Below are 21,801 nucleotides of genomic sequence, written 5' to 3' on the forward strand. Positions count from 1 at the left end.
AACCATATATATATATATATATATATATATATATATATATATATATATATATATATATATATATATATATATATATATATATATATATATATATATATATATATATATATATATATATATATATATATAATATATATATATGTATATATATGTATATATATATATATATATATATATATATATATATATATATATATATATATATATATATATATATATATATATATATATATATATATATATATATATGTATATATGTATATATATATATATATATATATATATGTATATATATATATATATATATATATATATATATATATATATATATATATATATATATATATATATATATATATATATATATGTATATGTATATGTATATGTATATCTATATATATATATATATATATATATATATATATATATATATATATATATATATATATATATATATATATATATATATATATACATATATACATACACACGCACATATATATATATATATACAGTGGTGTGAAAAAGTGTTTGCCCCCTTCCTCATTTCCTGTTCCTTTGCATGTTTGTCACACTTAAGTGTTTCGGAACATCAAACCAATTTAAACAATAGTCAAGGACAACACAAGTAAACACAAAATGCAATTTGTAAATGAAGGTGTTTATTATTAAAGGTGAAAAAAAATCCAAACCATCATGGCCCTGTGTGAAAAAGTGATTGCCCCCTAAACCTAATAACTGGTTGGGCCACCCTTAGCAGCAACAACTGCAACCAAGCGTTTGCGATAACGTGCAATGAGGCTTTTACAGCGTCCTGGAGGAATTTTGGCCCACTCATCTTTTCAGAATTGTCCTAATTCAGTTACATTAGAGGGTTTTCGAGCATGAACGGCCTTTTTAAGGTCATACCACAACATCTCAATAGGATTTAGGTCAGGACTTTGGCTAGGCCACTCCAAAGTCTTCATTTTGTTTTTCTTCAGCCATTTGGTGGTGGACTTGCTGGTGTGTTTAGGATCATTGTCCTGCTGCAGAACCCAAGTTCGTTTCAGCTTGAGTACAGGAACATATGGTCGGACATTCTCCTTCAGGATCTCTTGGTAGACAGCAGAATTCATAGTTCCTTTTATCACGGCAAGTCTTCCAGGTCCTGAAGCAGCAAAACAGCCCCAGACCATCACACTACCACCACCATATTTTACTGTTGGTATAATGTTCTTTTTATGAAATGCAGTGTTCCTTCTACGCCAGATATACTTGGACACACACCTTCCAAAGAGTTCCACTTTTGTCTCATCGGTCCACAGAATGTTGTCCCAAAAGTCTTGGGGATCATCAAGATGTGTTGTGGAGAAATTGAGACGAGCTTTGATGTTCTTTTTGCTCAGCAGTGGTTTTCTCCTTGGAACTCTGCCATGCAGGCCATTTTTGCCCAGTCTTTTCCTGATGGTGGAGGCATGAACGCTGACCTTAACTGAGGCAAGTGAGGCCTGCAGTTCCTTGGACGTTGTTGTGGGGTCTTTTGTGACCTCTTGGATGAGTCGTCGCTGCGCTCTTGGGGTAATTTTGGGCGGCCGGCCACTCCTGGGAAGGTTCACCACTGTTCCATGTCTTCACCATTTGTGGATAATGGCTCTCACTGTGGTTCGCTGGATTCCCAAAGCTTTGGAAATGGCTTTATAACCCTTTCCAGACTGATAGATCTCAATTACTTTCTTTCTCAATTGTTCCTGAATTTCTTTGGGTCTCGGCATGATGTGTAGCTTTTAAGGATCTTCTGGTGGACCTTACTGTGTCAAGCAGCTCCTATTTAAGTGATGCCTTGATTGTGAACAGGTGTGGCAATAATCAGGCCTGGGTGTGGCTAGAGAAATTGAACTCAGGTGTGGACAACCACAGTTATAGTATGTTTTAACAAGGGGGGCAATCACTTTTTCACACAGGGCCATGATGGTTTGGATTTTTTTTCACCTTTAATAATAAACACCTTCATTTACAAATTGCATTTTGTGTTTACTTGTGTTGTCCTTGACTATTGTTTAAATTGGTTTGATGTTCCGAAACACTTAAAGCGGAGGTCCACCCTAAAATGGACCTCCGCTCATCGGAATCCCCCCCCCCTCCGGCGCCACAATCGGCACCTTTCAGGGGGGAGGGAGGTGCAGTTACCTGGATAATCCAGGTAACTGCACCCACTTCCGGGCTAGCTCTCTGCGGAAAGGGGCGTACGTTACGCCCCTTTCCGCAAGCGCCCACCCGCTTCAGCAAGTGCCCCGCTGCCTGCTGGGAAACACACAGCTCCCAGAGGCAGCGGGGACCGTCCGGATTGCGCCGCGCGGCTCGCGCATGCGCAGTAGGGAACCGGGAAATGAAGCCGAAAGGCTCCATTTCCTGATTCCCATACCCAAGATGGCGGCGGCAGGACCCGGCAGCCGAGCGAGCGATCGGCTTCGGGTGCCGACATCGCGGGCGCGCTGGACAGGTAAGTGTCACTATTTAAAAGCCAGCAGCTGCAGTATTTGTAGCTGCTGGCTTTTAAAAAAAAAAAAAAAAAAAAACGCGGAGTCCTGGTGGACTCCCGCTTTAAGTGTGACAAACATGCAAAGGAACAGGAAATGAGGAAGGGGGCAAACACTTTTTCACACCACTGTATATATATATATATATATATATATATATATATATATATATATATACACATCATCTTTTTCTTTGTTGATATTGCCTTTAAAATCCTACCTTGTTTGAGGTATTGAATTAATGCATAAATTAACCACCTCAGTACAGTGCAGTTACACCCCCTTCCTGACCAGACCAATTTTCAGCTTTCAGCGCTCTCACAGTTTGAATGACAATTACTCAGTCATCCAAAACTGTATCCATATGAAACTTGCGTCCTTTTTTCCACACAAATAGAGCTTTCTTTTAGTGGTATTTAATCACTAGTGGGTTTTTTATTTTTTGTGCTATAAATAAAATAAAACGTAAATTTTGTGAAAAAAATGCATTTTTCTTGGTTTCTGTCATAAATTTTTGCTAATTAGTAATTTTTCTTCATAAATTTTGGCTAAAATTTATACTGCTACATATCTTTGGTAAAAATAACCCACATTAGTATATATTATTTGGTCTTTGTGAAAGTTATAGAGTCTACAAACTATGGTGCCAATCACTGAAAATTGATCACTTCTGATGAGGCCTTCAGTACATCAGGTGTATCTCATTTCTTGAGACACTAACAAGTCAGGAAAGTACAAATACCCCCAAATGACCCCTTTTTACAAAGTAGACATCCCAAGGTATTAAGTAAGTAGCATGGTGAGTTTTTTTAAGTTGTCATTTTTTCCCACAATTCTTTGCAAAATGAAGATTTTTTTTTTACTAAATTGTCATATTATCAGGTTACTTCTCACACACAGCATATGCATACAACAAATTACACCCCAAAATACATTCTGCTACTTATCCCGAGTACAGCGATACCACATGTGTGAGACTTTTACACAGCCTGGCCACATACAGAGCACCAACATTGATGTAGTACCTTCAGACGTACTACGAGCAAAAATGACGCATCTCATTTCTCAACCACCTATTACACTTTTGAAGTCCCTGGAGTACCAGGACAATGGAATTTCCCATAAAATGACCCCATTTTGGAAAGCAGACACCCCAACGTATAATCTGTGAGGCATAATGAGTCTTTTGAATGGTTAATTTTTTTCCAGAAGTTTTTGGAATATGTGTAAAAAAATTAAAACACATTTTTTTTTACACAAAATTGTCAATTTATAAGATATTTCTAACACATAGGATGTATATAGCAAAAATTACACCCCAAAATACATTCTGCTACTCTTTCCGAGTACGGTGATACCACGTGTGTGAGACTTTTACACAGCCTGGCCACATACAGAGCACTAACATTGATGTAGTACCTTCAGACGTTCTACGAGCAAAAATTACGCATCTCGTTTCTCAACCACCTATTACACTTTTGAAGGCCCTGGAGTACCAGGACAATGGAATTTCCCACAAAATGACCCCATTTTGGAAAGCAAACACCCCAACGTATAATCTGTGAGGCATAATGAGTCTTTTGAACGGTTCATTTTTTTCCAGAAGTTTTTGGAATATGTGGAAAAAAATGTAAACGCATTTTTTTTTTACACAAAATTGTCAATTTATAAGATATTTCTAACACATAGCATGTATATAGCAAAGATTACACCCTAAAATACATTCTGCTACTCCTCCCGAGTATGGCGATACCACATGTGTAGGACTTTTACACAGCCTGGCCACATAGAGAGGCCGAACATTGAAGTAGTACGTTCAGGCATTCTAGGAGCATAAATGACACATCTCATTTCATTCCTACCCATCCCACTTTTGAAGGTCCTGGACCACCAGGACAGTGAAATTACCCACAAAATGACCCCAACGTATATTCTATGAGACATGGGCTGCAAATAGGTACTCGGGTACTCTGATGGGCTGGAGATAGGTACTCGGGTACTCTGATGGCCTGGTGACAGGTACTCGGGTACTCTGATGGCCTGGTCACAGGTACTCGGGTACTCTGATGGCCTGGTGACAGGTACTCGGGTACTCTGATGGCCTGGTGACAGGTACTCGGGTACTCTGATGGCCTGGTGACAGGTACTCGGGTACTCTGATGGCCTGGTGACAGGTACTCGGGTACTCTGATGGCCTGGTGACAGGTACTCGGGTACTCTGATGGCCTGGTGACAGGTACTTGGGTACTCTGATGGCCTGGTGACAGGTACTCAGGTACTCTGATGGCCTGGTGACAGGTACTCGAGTACTCTGATGGCCTGGTGACAGGTACTCGGGTACTCTGATGGCCTGGTGACAGGTATTCGGGTACTCTGATGGCCTGGTGATAGGTACTCGGGTACTCTGATGGCCTGGTGATAGGTACTCGGGTACTCTGATGGCCTGGTGACAGATACTCGGGTACTCTGATGGCCTGGTGACAAGTACTCAGGTACTCTGATGGCCTGGTGACAAGTACTCGGGTACTCTGATGGCCTGGTTACAGGTACTCTGATGGTTTGGTGACTGGTATTTGGGTACTCTGAAGGGCGGTGACAGGTAATCATATGGACTGTGACAGGTACTCGGGTACTCAGATGAACTGTGACAGGTACTCGGGTACTCAGATGGACTGTGACAGGTACTCGGGTACACAGATGGACTGTGACAGGTACTCGAGTACCCTGATGGACTGTGACAGGTACTCGGGTACCCTGATGGACTGTGACAGGTACTCGGTACTCTAATGGACTGTGACAGGTACTCGGTACTCTAATGGACTGTGACAGGTACTTGGGTACCCTGATGGACTGTGACAGGTACTCGGGTACTCTGATGGACGGTGACAGGTACTCGGGTACTCTGATGGCCTGGTGACAAGTTCTCAGGTACTCTGATGGCCTGGTGACAAGTACTCAGGTACTATGATGGCCTGGTGATAGGTACTCTGATGGTTTGGTGACTGGTATTTGGGTACTCTGAAGGGCGGTGACAGGTACTCATATGGACTGTGACAGGTACTCGGGTACTCAGATGGGCTGTGACAGGTATTCGGGTACCCTGATGGGCCGTGACAGGTACTCGGGTACCCTGATGGGCTGTGACAGGTACTCGGGTACCCTGATGGGCTGTGACAGGTACTCGGGTACCCTGATGGGCCGTGACAGGTACTCGGGTACTCTGATCTGCCGTGACAGGTACTCGGGTACACAGATGGGCCGGGACAGGTACTCGGGTACTCAGATGGGCCGGGACAGGTACTCGGGTACTCAGATGGGCCGGGACAGGTACTCGGGGACTCAGATGGGCCAGAACAGGTACTCAGGTACTCAGATGGGCCGGGACAGGTATTCGGGTACTCAGATGGGCCGGGAAAGGTACTCGGGTACTCAGATGGGCCGGGACAGGTACTCGGGTACTCAGATGGGCCGGGACAGGTACTCGGGTACTCTGATGGCCTGGTGACAAGTTCTCAGGTACTCTGATGGCCTGGTGACAAGTACCCAGGTACTATGATGGCCTGGTGACAGGTACTCTGATGGTTTGGTGACTGGTATTTGGGTACTCTGAAGGGCGGTGACAGGTACTCATATGGACTGTGACAGGTACTTGGGTACTCAGATGGGCTGTGACAGGTATTCGGGTACCCTGATGGGCCGTGACAGGTACTCGGGTACCCTGATGGGCTGTGACAGGTACTCGGGTACCCTGATGGGCCGTGACAGGTACTCGGGTACTCTGATCTGTCGTGACAGGTACTCGGGTACACAGATGGGCCGGAACAGGTACTCGGGTACTCAGATGGGCCGGGACCGGTACTCGGGTACTCAGATGGGCCGGGACAGGTACTCGGGTACTCAGATGGGCCGGGACAGGTACTCGGGTACTCAGATGGGCCGGGACAGGTACTCGGGTACTTAGATGGGTCGGGACAGGTACTCGGGTACTCAGATGGGCCGGGACAGGTACTCGGGTACTCAGATGGGCCGGGACAGGTACTCGGGTACTCAGATGGGCCGGGACAGGTACTCGGGTACTCTGATGGGCTGGGACAGGTACTCGGGTACTCTGATGAACTGTGACAGGTACTCGGGTACGCTGATGGGCTGGGACAGGTACTCGGGTACTCAGATGGGCTTGAACAGGTACTCGGGTACTCAGATGGGCTGGGACAGATACTCGGGTACTCAGATGGGCTGGGACAGGTACCCGGGTACTCAGATGGGCTGGGACAGGTACTCGGGTACTCAGATGGGCTGGGACAGGTACTCAAATACTCTGATGGACTGTGACAGGTACTCTGATGGACTGTGATTGACAGGTACTATGAGGGGTGGTGACAGGTCCTCTTTATTGGGGGGGAGGCAATCAGTGTGATTGGTGTACACTGTATGTGGTAACGAGATGTTACCGCAATCTCCTCCTCACACACGATTGGTGTGTGAGGAGGAGAACCCGGTAACATCCCGTTACCGCAGTTTGTTTACATTTTAGTGATCGGCTGTGAAAGGATCACAGCCGATCACGTGGATAAACAGCCGGCCAATGGCTGTTTACCAGCATCGGTGACGAGCAGTGTTCCTGGGGAACACGCCGCCACCGACGTGAACGCGCAGCGTGCTCGCAATCGCGCGCATGCGCTGTGCACGTTCGGGGTGTGACCATCTGTGATCGACCGTGACTTCATCACGGCCGATCAAGTGGTAAACAGCCATAACGAATGGCTGTTCACCCCCTTCGGTGGCGAGCGGTGTCTCCGTGACACGCCGCCACCGATGAAACAGGGATGCGCGCGCATGATCGCGCGCATTCCCTGTTTAAACGGGAGGACGTCATGACGTCCTCCCGCCACAATAGGTGCGCCGCCTGGCCGTCATTTGACGGCCGGCGGTCTGCAACCAGTTAAGGGATGATGGCAATAACATGCAATTTCACATGAGTCTAAATTAATCCTCAATGAACTGTAGCCCCCCAGTGCTGGCAGCACTCATGCAGCCCCAGACCATGACACTCCCACCACCATGGTTGACTGTAGGCAAGACAAATGTGTCTTTGTACTGCTCACCTGGTTGCCACTAGAAACACGCTTGACACCATCTGAACCAAATACGTTTATCTTGGTCTCATCAAACTACAGGACATGGTTCCAGTAATCCATGTCCTTAATCTGCTTGTCTTCAGCAAACTGTTTGCAAGTTTTCTTGTTTATCATCTTTAGAAAAGGCTTCCTTCTGGAATGACAGCAATGCAGACCAATTTTATGCAGTGTGTGACGTATGATCTGAGCACTGACAGGCTGACCACCCATCCCTTCAACCTCTGTAGCAATGCTGGCAGCACTCATACATCTATTTCCAAAGATAACCTCTGGATATGACACTGAGCATGTGCACTCAACTTACATAGTTAAATAGTTACGTAGTAGGCAAAGTAGGCAAAGTTGAAAAAGACACAAGCCCATCATGTCCAACATATATGTGTGATTGTATGTCAGTATTACATTTTATATCCCTGTATGTTGTGGTTGTTCAGGTGCTTATTTAATATATATTTTTTTTAATTATTGATGTTTCCCACTGAGACCACTGCCTGTGGAAGACAATTCCACATCCTAACAGCAGAACTGGACGGCATAGTCGGCATGCCGTCCAGGTGCAGCCAGATCAGAGTCTTATAGAGTGGGAGAATTATCATTTTATCTCTGGAGTTAACCCCCTTTTTAATGCATGCCAATATTCTGTTTGCTTTGCTTGCAGTAGCCTGGCATTGCATGCCATCTCTGAGCCTATCATCTACTAGGACCCCCAGGTCCTTTTCCCCCAGAGGATCTCCCCTCAAGGAGAAGATTGCATTCATATTTTTGCATAAGTATAAGTTATTGCCCTGCTTAGCTTAGTATCGTCCACATATACAGATTGAGCTGTTTATACCATCCTGCAGGTTGTTTATGAATAAATTAAATAAGATTGGTCCCAGGATAGAACACTGGGGGACTCCAATTTCTTATTTGGTCAACCATGGCCAGGCCTGTTCTGAGTGGAACCTGTCCTGTTAAACCACTGTATGGTCTCGGCCACCATGCTGCAGCTCAGTTTCAGGATCCTCAGAGAGTTCTTTGCCATGAGGTGCCATGTTGAACAACTCCTACGAATTCCTATAAAAAACTGAAAGCGACCTCTTACTCCACCTCTAATAAGGCAGGGAAACGCCTTGCACAACGCCTCAAAGGCAGAAGAGCTAAAATCAAGATAGACCATCTTCTCCACCCCCATATGAAAACACCCCTACATAACCTGCAAGACATAGCAGATGCTTTCAGTGCCTACTATGGGGACCTCTACAATCTACATAGGGATCCCCTCACCCCACAACCCACGCAACACGACATTGACAAGTTCCTCCACACACTTAACCTTCCCACTCTGTCCACCGAACAACTTCAAGCCCTTAACACCCCATTCACGTAACAGGAAATCAAGACCACCATAGACTCCCTACCAAGGGGTAAAGCCCCAGGCCCAGATGGGCTCTCCGGTGAATACTATAAACAGTATTCCCCGTAACTGCTCCAACACCTGACTGAACTATTTAACAATGCTGCCTCCTCTTCTGGTTCCTGTAGAGAATACTTAAAAGCTCTTGTAATAACTATACCAAAGCCAGGGAGGAAGCCCAATGTCCCTCCAAATTTCCGTCCAATATCATTACTTAACCTGGACCACAAAATATATGCCAAAACAATCGCCACCAGATTATTGCAGATTATGCCTATGATAATACATAGCAACCAGACGGGATTCACTAAAGGCAGACAGGCCCCTGATGCCACTAGAAGGATGGTGAATCTCATCTATCATGCTGAATCCACAGAAACGCCTTCTCTGCTTCTATCTTTAGATGCAGAGAAGATGTTCGTCAGAGTCCACTGGTCATACCTAATAGCTCTTCTCAAAAAAAATTGGCTTTGGGGGCCGCATTTTAAGCGCAATCATAACCCTGAAGCCTAAGTCTTTACTGAAGGAATGCTCTCACACCCTTTTCCCATAACCAACGGCACACGCCAAGGATGTCCTCTATCCCCCCTCATATTTAACTTGCTCATGGAACCCTTGGCTGAACACGTCCGCTCTTACCCTGCGATTTCTGGGATAAAAATTGGTCCCGTTACCCACAAAATCAGTTTATTTGCTGACGACGCCATTTTAATCTTCACCGATCTGGCTTCCTCCCTGGCTGAAATACAAAAATGGTTAACATGGTTCAGTTCTGTCTCGTACTATAAGGTAAACACCACTAAATCATCTATTCTTGACATTCACATTGATGCTACTACAAGGAACCTATTGCAATTACAATACCCATTTGCATGGGCAGACATGGACATTCTTTACTTGGGGATCAAACTACCGAGGATGATTCGACACCTGTACTCCTGTAATTATCTACCCCTCCTACATAACATCCACTTGACATCCCAAGAGATGGCGAAACACAAACTCTCCTGGTCTGGGAGGCTCGCAGCCTTCAAAATGACCTGTCTCCCCCAAAATCCTGTACTTTTTCAGAACACTCCCCATCCCACTTCCCTCCTCATTCTTTCAATCCCTACAATCCATCTACAATCAGTACTTGTGGAACGGCAAAAGGCCGTGATTAAGCATAAACTAGCAGGGGGTGTGGGCTCCATACTATTTGAAGACTACCACATGGCCACTATCTTGGCCCAACTACCTAACTGGTTCTGTCCATCCCCGTGCACACCCTGGGCACAAATAGAAAGCTCCATGCTCCTTAAACCCAACCTAAAAGAATGGCCATTAAGCACGCCTCTAAATGCCCCAATTTCGGGCTCTATCTCCCCTACAATGAAAGCCTCTGCCCATGGCTGGAAGAAACTGACATCCCAGAGTACCCAACTCCCACCTTCCTGCCAATTCAATATCCCATTGGGAACCCTTTCTTTTTTAATGCCAGACATACCAACTACAAAATGGACCCTCAAAGGGATCCATTCCTTACAGGATCTAGTTCATGAATCTCATCTAAAATCATTCCCTGACCTCCAAGCGGAATACGATCCCCCTGCCTCCAAACAATTCACATATCTCCGAATTCACCATTGCATGAGTAATCTACCACTTCCCCTATACACGGTAGACTCCAAAACCTGGGACTATCTCACCATCCCTACCTCCAAAACTAGAGGTATATCACATTTTTACAACCTACTCCATAATAAGACCAACTTTACCAAATTAGATTCACATTGTAGATGGGAAGCAGACCTTGCACAAACCTTCTCTGACACACAATGGCAACATGCACTTAAATCCATATATAAAACAACTAAATGGGCAGTCCCTTGGGAGCTTACACAAAAAATAACTCTACGTTGGTATCTCACCCCCGTCAGACTATCCTCCTTTAATCCTCAATACCCCATCCACTTGTTGGAGGTGCAAATCACATAGCGGTGACATTTTCCACATTCTCTGGACCTGTCCCAATCTCCACACTTATTGGACCAAGACATTCCAGCTCATCATGAACATCTCCAAATGTTCAATCCCCCCATCACCCGCACTAGCTCTCCTACATTTGACCATTGAAGACATACCTCACCCCTTCAGATACAGAACAACTCACATACTCCTTGCCGCAAGACTCAACATAACTAGACATTGGAAATCCGACGCCAAGTTGACGGTATCCCAAGTTACAGATCTAGTAGCCCTACACTACAGCTATGAAAGAGTGAGAGCGACAAGCAATGGCCAAGCCTCCCCAACAGCCATCCACTGGCAACCCTGGATCAAATGGACCACTGTTGTGACAAGCAATCGACAACCTCAACACATAGACTGAATCCCCCCTCTGGACCGAGCAACACTTTTTGACCCCCAGGCGACATGTACCACGTAGGCTGTCAAATTACTTCATCCACTAGTTGGAATGTTGTTTCTTTTCTCTTTCTTTCTTATCCCTGGTGGACCCGTCCACCCTGTGGCACTAATGATCCCATTTGGGGTGCTGCTGGGAGGGCGGGACTACTTCTACCTTTACTGTGAATTTATGTTCACTACTTTTCAACGCTAGCTGTGATATTTGTTTTTTTGTTGAAAGTTGTTAACATGTTCAACTCTTTAATTGTAAAATCGTGTACCCACAAATGTCATTGTATGAAGTACAATGTTAATTGTACAATGTATTCTATTGCAAACAATAAAATATTTGGAAAGATAAAAAGGCTTCCAGCTTCCAATAAGCCTACCATCCGCAGACCCCCACAACCACTGGGCCAGGGTTGTGGGGAGAAGAACTATCTATCGGTGGATCTTGGATTCCACATATACATGGAAGAGGACATTTAACAGAAGTTTGTTTTGTTATTGAATTATTGTTTTATTTCATATTCCATTGGGCAGTCAGGGATAATACTGTGCAGATGGAGATGTGAAAGCACTGTATAATTCTAGCATGTCCTCCCCTGGTTGTAAATTGGTTTAGGGTATCCCCGCGCTGTCGTCAAGGGCCTAAACTATTTAAAAGGGTAGGTTGCAGCAAACTACCGACAGGGGTATGAACCCTAACCCCCAGATAATAAAAGTGAAAATCAAACAGATGGTGTTGCGCTACCTGAACTAGATATAAATATAAATATAAAGAGCCTAGTACTGGAAAAATTAAAATCTAACTATAAATCAACTAACCTAAAATAAAAGTTAAGGTGTCTTGTGCTAGTGTATTCTAAAACTTGAATTCCAGAAATCATATGTTTATATATCAACATAAGTAACTAAGCAAAAGGAAAAAATATTCCATAAAGTGCAAATGTTAAAACGTGCAATTCGTAATGCATGAACAAATGATAGAATACAGTCTATAGTGAAATTAGATAAAGTGCCAGTGATAATAAGTTCCGTAATCTTCTTGAAAGTAAAAAAGTTATTAAATATATATATAAGACAGTCTATATAAAAGCTGCAATAGGTGCTCAGTGACTTGTTCAGTGCTTCTCAAAAAAGAAAGAAAAATAGGTGCCAGCAATCGTGTTGTAATTTCTGTGTCTCCAGTATACACGGCACACTAGGTGAAATGGCCCCTTACCTTACTGCTGTAAGGTAAACAGCAAATCAAGCAGCAAAAACAGGGGTGCAGGGATTCTATCCCAATTCCTAGCAGGTGGATCTTGGTCCCCTCAGGTAGGTATTTTTCCTCTCAGATAGTTTCCATATAGATCTTTAGCTTCAGTATAGCTCCCAGAGGTCTTTTCTCATCAGCAGTTACAGCAGTCTTGTGATTTCTATCAGTTCCTAGTAAAGCTTGTAGGAGGAGTTTTCATACTGCACTGAGCTGTCCTATCGGGATGCACAACCCCTGATCCTCTATCAGGACCTGTGCTGATCACATGCACTCTCTCATGGAAACCATGAGAGAGTGCATGTGATCAGCACAGGTCCTGATAGAGGATCAGGGGTTGTGCATCCTGATAGGACAGCTCAGTGCAGTATGAAAACTCCTCCTACAAGCTTTACTAGGAACTGATAGAAATCACAAGACTGCTGTAACTGCTGATGAGAAAAGACCTCTGGGAGCTATACTGAAGCTAAAGATCTATATGGAAACTATCTGAGAGGAAAAATACCTACCTGAGGGGACCAAGATCCACCTGCTAGGAATTGGGATAGAATCCCTGCACCCCTGTTTTTGCTGCTTGATTTGCTGTTTACCTTACAGCAGTAAGGTAAGGGGCCATTTCACCTAGTGTGCCGTGTATACTGGAGACACAGAAATTACAACACGATTGCTGGCACCTATTTTTCTTTCTTTTTTGAGAAGCACTGAACAAGTCACTGAGCACCTATTGCAGCTTTTATATAGACTGTCTTATATATATATTTAATAACTTTTTTACTTTCAAGAAGATTACGGAACTTATTATCACTGGCACTTTATCTAATTTCACTATAGACTGTATTCTATCATTTGTTCATGCATTACGAATTGCACGTTTTAACATTTGCACTTTATGGAATATTTTTTCCTTTTGCTTAGTTACTTATGTTGATATATAAACATATGATTTCTGGAATTCAAGTTTTAGAATACACTAGCACAAGACACCTTAACTTTTATTTTAGGTTAGTTGATTTATAGTTAGCCTCCCCTGGTTGTGTTTCCACCCGCTGGGCCTCTCCAAACCTGAGAAGACACCAGACCACCTCGGAACCCTCCTTCCAGTTACTGTGCCTCGGGCTAGCCAGCCCGAGACTCGGAAATGGATGGATCCGCACCCCAGGCCATAAGGGCCTCTGGGGGCTGGTCTGGAGGTTCAGGACATAGGAGTCAGCACATACTTCTGGACCGGAACCCAGAACCATGTCATCACCTTAAGTACCCTCTCCCGAAATACATAGCGAGACAACGCACCCACTGTTTGGCTCCAAGAGAGAGATTGGTACCCAATGCTTCCAACCAGACTCCAGTCCAATGCTTGTCAAAGGTGACACCCACACCTATGTCCAGGCAGAATATAGTACGGTCCAGCCAAACTGATGCCAAAACCATAATTTACTGAAATCAACCTCAAAACCCAACTATGGTCTTAGGAAAAAACTAAATTTACAAAACATAGCACATGCTCTTCAGGAGCCCAGAGCTATCTCTATATATATATATATATATATATATATATATATATATATATATATATATATATATTGTAGAGGATTAGCATCAAATGTAGAGCTTGAAGGACACCACCACTCCCTGGTTCTTCTTTTCAGCCTAGTAGGCTCTCACTTGCAGCACTGATGCTCTGGCCTTACACTCCAGGCCCTTGTCTGTCTCCTACAGACTGCTTCACCGACCACCTGTTTTGGGTCACATCCTTCTTTCTAGACCCTGGCAGGGCAACGCTCTGCCACAATATATATATATATATATATATATATATATATATAATATATATATATATATATATATATATATATTTATGGTCCAGAGCCCTCTGACCGATACGGATAAAGATGACAAACAAGGTTAACATAAACTCGCTTACTTGAAATGGACCTGAAAGTGTGCCCTGGTCTGACGTACGGTATACCAAAATAAGGGGGCATACCTTAGATAGAGAAGTGGGTGATAAATGAAATGAATATGAATGGAGTGAAATGAGTACTCTCATGAGGAGTATAATGCTTGAGAAATGCCCTGAAAAAGGGGATGGGTGGGTGGGTATCGCGCACCGGAACCGACGAGGAAGATAGGCGAACGGGCTGGTTATATACTCCACCGGGCTCCTCCCATAATTTCAGGCCACCATACTGGCCTTTCTATTTATGGTCCAGAGCCCTCTGACCGATATGGATAAAGATGACAAACAAGGTTAACATAAACTCGCTTACTTGAAATGGACCTGAAAGTGTGCCCTGGTCTGACGTACGGTATACCAAAATAAGGGGGCAAAAACATTCAGGTAGGGGTTGCATTTTATTGATTCAAGTTTGTTACTGGGTGAGCTCGACAAAGGCCTGGATCATCTCCACTTGCGGATTGGGTATGTAGCGGGCGAAACAGGTGGACCCCCATCTGCCCACCTTCTTGATAATGTGAGTAGGATAGAGGTGAAGGATACCCGGGAGTATCCTGATATGTTCCATCGGGCAGCGTTCAGAGGTTTAGTGAGAAATGGCAGAAGCGGACTAGTTCCTGGTTGATCAGCCAAAAGGGTCAACAAGCGGGTGAGAATGGCGACCGGGTACCAGCGGTTGTTGGACTTATAGAAGTGTATGTCCGTACCCGAGCCAAGCTGCTGCGTCTTGGAGACTGCTAAGTGTAAGACGAAATGATCTTCGTGTCGGACCAGGTGGTGCTTGCACAGCATGCGTGCTGTGAGGCTACTACAAGTAAACACGCTTGGCCGTAAGAAGCCGTAGAAGGCCGGGTGTATGGCTGCTTGTAAATGACCCTAATGTGGAGACCGAAAAGGTGAAGTGGCCAGGATATCTGACATATTTCTAAACGTCTCCTGTGATAGGCAGTCGTTTTGGTGCCGGCCATCGGCTGGCGCTTCTGGATACCGCGCATAACAGCCCGAACGGCGTGGTAAGAAAATAGGAAGGGTACGGTAGGGTCCTAGAGGGACGTGAAATGTTGTACACCGGTCAGGTATAGCCGGATCGTATTAAAGGATAACGCCAACTGCGAGTGGCAGTAGGAAATGAAGGCTATGACTTGCTTGACACGGGACGTCTCTGTGCTGTGATACGTGATGAAGTGGTTAAAGGCCCTCCAGGCTGATTGATAGGCCTTGAGGGTATTGCGGGAAAGGGAGTGATCAAATGAGTTGGGTAGCCGCTAGGAGGTGAGGGGCTAATCCAGGGTCAGTTGAGACCAGTCCGGGATAGCTGCTGATGTTGGTCCGGCTCCGGGTACCTGATCGAAAACGAGACAAGGTTAAAGCGGGAGAGGGCGTCCGCTGCCTGATTGAATTTACCGGGGATAAAGGAACAATGGATGTTGAACTGAAACAACAACAAGAGCTGGACCAGTCGACGTAGGAAGGACATAACCAACAGAGAGGACGCCTTGGCGCAGCCAGGAATTGCCAGTAACTGTGGAGGCCAGGGAGCTGCGAGCCAGAGGTGGCCAAAAACAGCCGCAAGCCCGTGGAGGCCGCTGCGTCGGTCATCACCTGGGGAGAAAGGGAAGACACGGAGGGAATGAACAGGGAGACGCCATTCCCAGACGATAGGAATTCCTCCCGCATAGCAAGGACTGCTATTGCCGCGGGATCCCGGCTGAGGACTTGCTCTGGATCCTGTGAGAGGGACAGTAAGACCAATAGGCGTGACACAAAGGCGCGACCCCTGAGGGATGATGTGCATAGCGACACTCGACATGCCGTGAATGGACTGTAGGTGTCTTTTGGATGACTAAACTGGGGGATATGCGAGGATATTATATGCCCGTAAAGATGGCAGTTGTAATGGGCGAGCGTTGGCCGATGGCTATGGGCTGATGCCTCTGGATGCATCGTAGTGGGGATCTTGCTGTATGGGCCGTAACGACAGATGGCTCTTCGTGCACTGTAAGGATAAGAAATGTTGAACGCTGGCTAGAAATAGCCTGGGCATGCTACAGGAAGAAGCCAGTTGCGTGTGTCAACATGATCCTGGTGCGGGACGGAAGTTGAACTCAACTGTCCTAAGGAAGAGACGGATAGACAGGCAACAGTGAGTGGTTTGTAAGAAAAGCCACAGGAGACGAGTGGCCAATTAAGTGCTGCTGAAAATGACGTGTAGCCAGTTAGCGTGCCACTGAGAACGTGCTTGCAACGAATGATTGCAAGAAGTTATGCTAAGTCGCGAGCCTTGGCATGACTAAAAGTTGTGTTTAAACGTGTGCTTGCGACAATTGCCCGGGAGTTTGTCACAGGAGATGTGTACGTAGTGACTGTGAGCAATTCGTGTTACCGCATGTGCACTGCGAAGACTGCAGGAGTTGTGCTTGAATGTATGTTTGGATGCGTGCTTGCGATGATTGCAAGATGTTACCCAGGATGCGTGCTTGCTATGATTGCAAGATGTTATGCTAGGATGCGTGCCTGCAACGATTGCAAGGAATTACAGTAGGCTTCATGGGTAGCCAGGCCGGAAAAGACAGAAGTCCATCTGGTCCAACCACAAATCAAAATAAATAAGGTATCACTCAACCCGACACACCCAATTCTACGCCCGCAGCTGATCCAGAGGAAGGCAAAAAAACCCCAACAGAGCGTAGCCCAATTTGCTACAGTAGGGGAAAAAATTCCTTCCTGACCCCTCGAGAGGCAATCGGATTTTCCCTGGATCAACTATACCTATAAGTATAAGTACCCTGTAATACAATGAACATTTAGGAAGGTATCCAGGCTTTCCCCAAAGCAATCTATTTAGCAGCCAGAAGTGCCTGCCAGCAATGATTGCCATAAGTTGTGCCTGGACATCAGCTTGCAATGATTGCAAGAGGTCTATGCTTGAATGCGTGCTTGCCATGATTGCAAGAGGTCTATGCTCGAATGCGTGCTTGCAATGATCGCAAGAGGTCTATGCTCGAATGCGTGCTTGCAACGATTGCAAGAGGTCTATGCTCGAATGCGTGCTTGCAATGATTGCAAGAGGTTTATGCTCGAATGCGTGCTTGCAACGACTGCAAGAGGTCTATGCTCGAACGCGTGCTTGTAATGAGTGCAAGAGGTCTATGCTCGAATGCGTGCTTGTAACGAGTGCAAGAGGTCTATGCTCGAATGCGTGCTTGCAATGATCGCAAGAGGTCTATGCTCGAATGCGTGCTTGCAATGAGTGCGAGAGGTCTATGCTCGAATGTGTGCTTGCAATGATTGCGATTAGTCTATATCTGGATGCGTGCTTGCAATGATTGCAAGAAGTCTACGCTTGGATGTGTATTTACGACGATTGCACGAAGTCTACGCTTGTATGTGGAGAAAAACAACGAGACACGCCTAAACGAAGCTGTATTCTTCCCTTTTGAGGCAACTTTATAATGAAATGAGGCCGAGGAGCAAGGCCCCCTGGTAGGCATCCAAACCTTGAAAAATCAACTGGACCCAAACCGGGGAGCGGCATGTGACAGTGAAATGAGAGAACCTGCCATGACAGAGATCCGGATCGCCATGCCACAACTTGCGACCGAGCACGAAACGGATTCTGGAGCATGTACTGAAATGAGGCCATTCCTGGGGCATGCCGAGACGAATTTGGTACACAGATGTGACTATTCGAACCGGAACGTGATAGGTGAAATGAAATCAAAACCCATGACAAAGACAAGAATCAGAGGACGAGCCCTTGAACCAAACAGATGAATCCTGTCCTTGGAGCATGTACTGAAATGAGGCGTAGCAGCTGGGCACACCAGAACGAATCGGTGCATAAGGAATGCGACAGGATTTGAATTGGAGCGTAATAAGTGACAGAAATGATATGCCATGACAGAGATAAGATTCAACGACTGGACTGATGGTTACAACAAAGAATCCGTCTCTGGAGCATGTACTGAAATGAGGCGTAGCAGCTGGGCACACCAGAACGAATCGGTGCATAAAAGAATGTGACAGGATTCGAATTGGAGTGTAATAAGTGACAGAAATGATATCCCATGACAGAGACAGGATTCAACGACTGGACTGCAGGTTACGAAAAAGAATCCGTCTCTGGAGCATGTACCGAAATGAGGCGTAGCAGCTGGGCACACCAGGACGAATCGGTGCATAGAAGAATGCGACAGGATTCGAATTGGAGCGTAATAAGTGACAGAAATGGTATGCCATGACAAAGACAAGAATCAGGGACCGTGCGTGAACCTGCGAGTGACTCAGTCTCTGGAGCATGTACAGAAATGAGGCCGAACCCTGGGGCACTTCAAAGCGAATCGGTGCACCAGAGGTGCGACAGGATTCACGCCGGAGCGCGGCTAGTGACAGAAATGATTTGAAACGGTAGAAATGAGTGGGACTGAAATGACTTGAAATGAGATGAAATGAGATACATAACACAACTGCATGAATGATGAGTTATATTCGAACTGGAGCAGACCAACCGATACGTGCGGACTGCTTGCTTTGTCGTAACAAGCAGTCGGCTGTGAGTCGAACGATTCGACCGATACTAATAGAAATGCTCGGGGAGTCGAATGGTTTCGAATGTCGTACCTGCGAATGAATCGCCTGACGTGGCGTGATCGACCGAAGGTGATAACGACTACATCGAAAGTAGAAACAGTGACATGAGTACGAGAGCCACAGTAAAACATTCGAGCGGTTCGTGAGTTCAGGGAATGTTGATGGGACATTGTAATACATGAACTGAAAAAAGGGGGGGCCGAAGCCCTACCTGCGACAGCCGGCCCGACGTGAAACGACAAATTCGATGGGTAAGACGACACTCCGACGGCGAGACCCACGGACGCTGACGAACGGGAAGACGGTCAAGACGGAGACGAACAGCGCGGGAACTCACGAACGGGCTCACTGCGTCTGGTCTAGGATAGTCGGCCCTTGATATCTGACGTATCAGGTATCGCGCACCGGAACCGACGAGGAAGATAGGCGAACGGGCTGGTTATATACTCCACCGGGCTCCTCCCATAATTTCAGGCCACCATACTGGCCTTTCTATATATATATATATATATATATATATATATATATATATATATATATATATATATATATATATATACAGGTTCAGGAGCTGAGCTGGTAATTGTGTTTATACTCGGTTGTCCACTTCCAACTAAACCCAAATTCAGTCTTGCAGTGGGAGTGTCTGTCATGAAAACTGATGATCAGGAGACCCCTAGGTGCGATTACAGGAGGAAGAACTTTTATGCTCTGTACACACAGTCTGACTTTCTGACAGAAAATGTGCGATTGGATCGTGTTGTCGAAAATCGGATTGTGAATGGGCTCCATCTGACTTTTTCTGTTGGAATTTCCGACACACAAAGTTTGAGAGCAGGATCTAAAATTTTCAGACAAAAAAATCAGATCATTTAAATTTCAAACATATGTAGACAATTCTGATGGACAAAGTGCATGCATGCTCAGAATAAATTACGAGACAGAAGCTATTGGCTACTGCCCTCTTTATAGTCCCGTCATACGTGGTTTACGTCACCTCGTTCTGAACGATCGGAATTTCCGACAACTTTATGCAACCGTGTGTATGCAAGACAAGTTTTGGCCAAAATCCGTCTGAAAAAATCCATCGGAATGTCCGACCATGTGTACAGAGCATAAAAGGGAATTTATCAAGACTGGAGAAGTGAGAATCTGGGGCAGTTACTGTATGCACGGCAACCAATCAGCAATTATATCTTCCATCTTTAAAGTTTAACTAAACAACCTGAAGATAGAGGCTGTTTGGTTGCTCCAGATTCTGGCTGATCCAGTTTTTATAAATTCCCCATTAATGTCATATTATCAGCTTTCACTGATGGCTGTAATCATTTATGAAATAATACATTTATTCTTACATCTTTATCTGATTGGTCCGGTGAAATGAAAGCACCACTAAAATCTGCTTATAAATCTCTTGTAGACAGCTCAGATGACATGTTTGTTGCTCTTTAAAACCAACAAAAAAAAAAAGATTTCTAAGATTTTCTTCTGTCCATTAAGAATTCCAGATTAATTATACAGACTGTTTTCTTTCTTTCTAGATTAGTTATGGAGCCAGAGATACTTTACTGAGTAATAGAAAGATGTATCCAAACTTTTTCCGGACAGTTCCGGACGATGAGATGCAATATGTGGCCATAGCAAAGTTACTGGAAAGGTTGGAGTGGAACTGGGTCGGGATCCTCACATCTGATGATGAATACGGAGAGAGGGAGATCCGACAACTCAGCAAACATTTATCTAATCATGGAATTTGTATTGAATTCAAGATTTTGGTGTCTGTAAAGAATCATAATACAATTCCTCCAGAGCTGCGGACCTCAACTACGGAAGTTCTTATTATTTGTGGCTCAGTTAGTCTGACTTATTACAAGTTTTTGGATAATAATGTCCCTTATTACACGGAGAAAACATTTATTATACCAGATTCTTGGTCAATGAGTGGAATGTTTTTTGCTCTCAGTAACTGCAGCTTGGTGTTTACTTACCCTCATCTCTACATAAAGGGATTGCTGGAATATTTTTATAGTATTGATCCATCCAGCCGCACAAATGACCCCCTGATAGAGGATATTCTCATAACTGAACATAGATGCTTTTCAAAAAACCACATGAAAAATTTCCTTATTCCACTCACAACTGGATATCCTCTTAGGGACTGCAGTTTGGAGACACTTCCATTTGTTTTATATTATCCTGATGAGAAAACATCCTATAAAGTGTATATCTCAGTCTACATTTTGGCTCAAGCATTACATGACATGGATTCCTCTTTTAAAATAAATAACAAAAAATCTGAAATAAATCCACACACACTAAAGTATAAGGTGAGAGCGTCCAATGAAAGTTTCCTTGTATCTTTTTATACTCGGTCAGTTCAGTACTGGAACACAATGTGCCCAGACAAAAATTACACCCAGTTTAAGTTCATGTTCAGTTTAGAGATGTTTAACAATTTCACTTCTTGAACAGTTTTTTTTTTTTTTTTTTTCACTCATGTTAAAAAAATCATTTTAGGCCTGAAGATTATATAAAACCCCTAAACAGTATGTAGCGCC

This window comes from Lithobates pipiens, unplaced genomic scaffold, assembly GCF_037356315.1.
Source record: "Lithobates pipiens isolate NorthernLeopardFrog02 unplaced genomic scaffold, aLitPip1_a1.2 Scaffold_6, whole genome shotgun sequence".
Taxonomy (NCBI): Eukaryota; Metazoa; Chordata; class Amphibia; order Anura; family Ranidae; genus Lithobates; species Lithobates pipiens.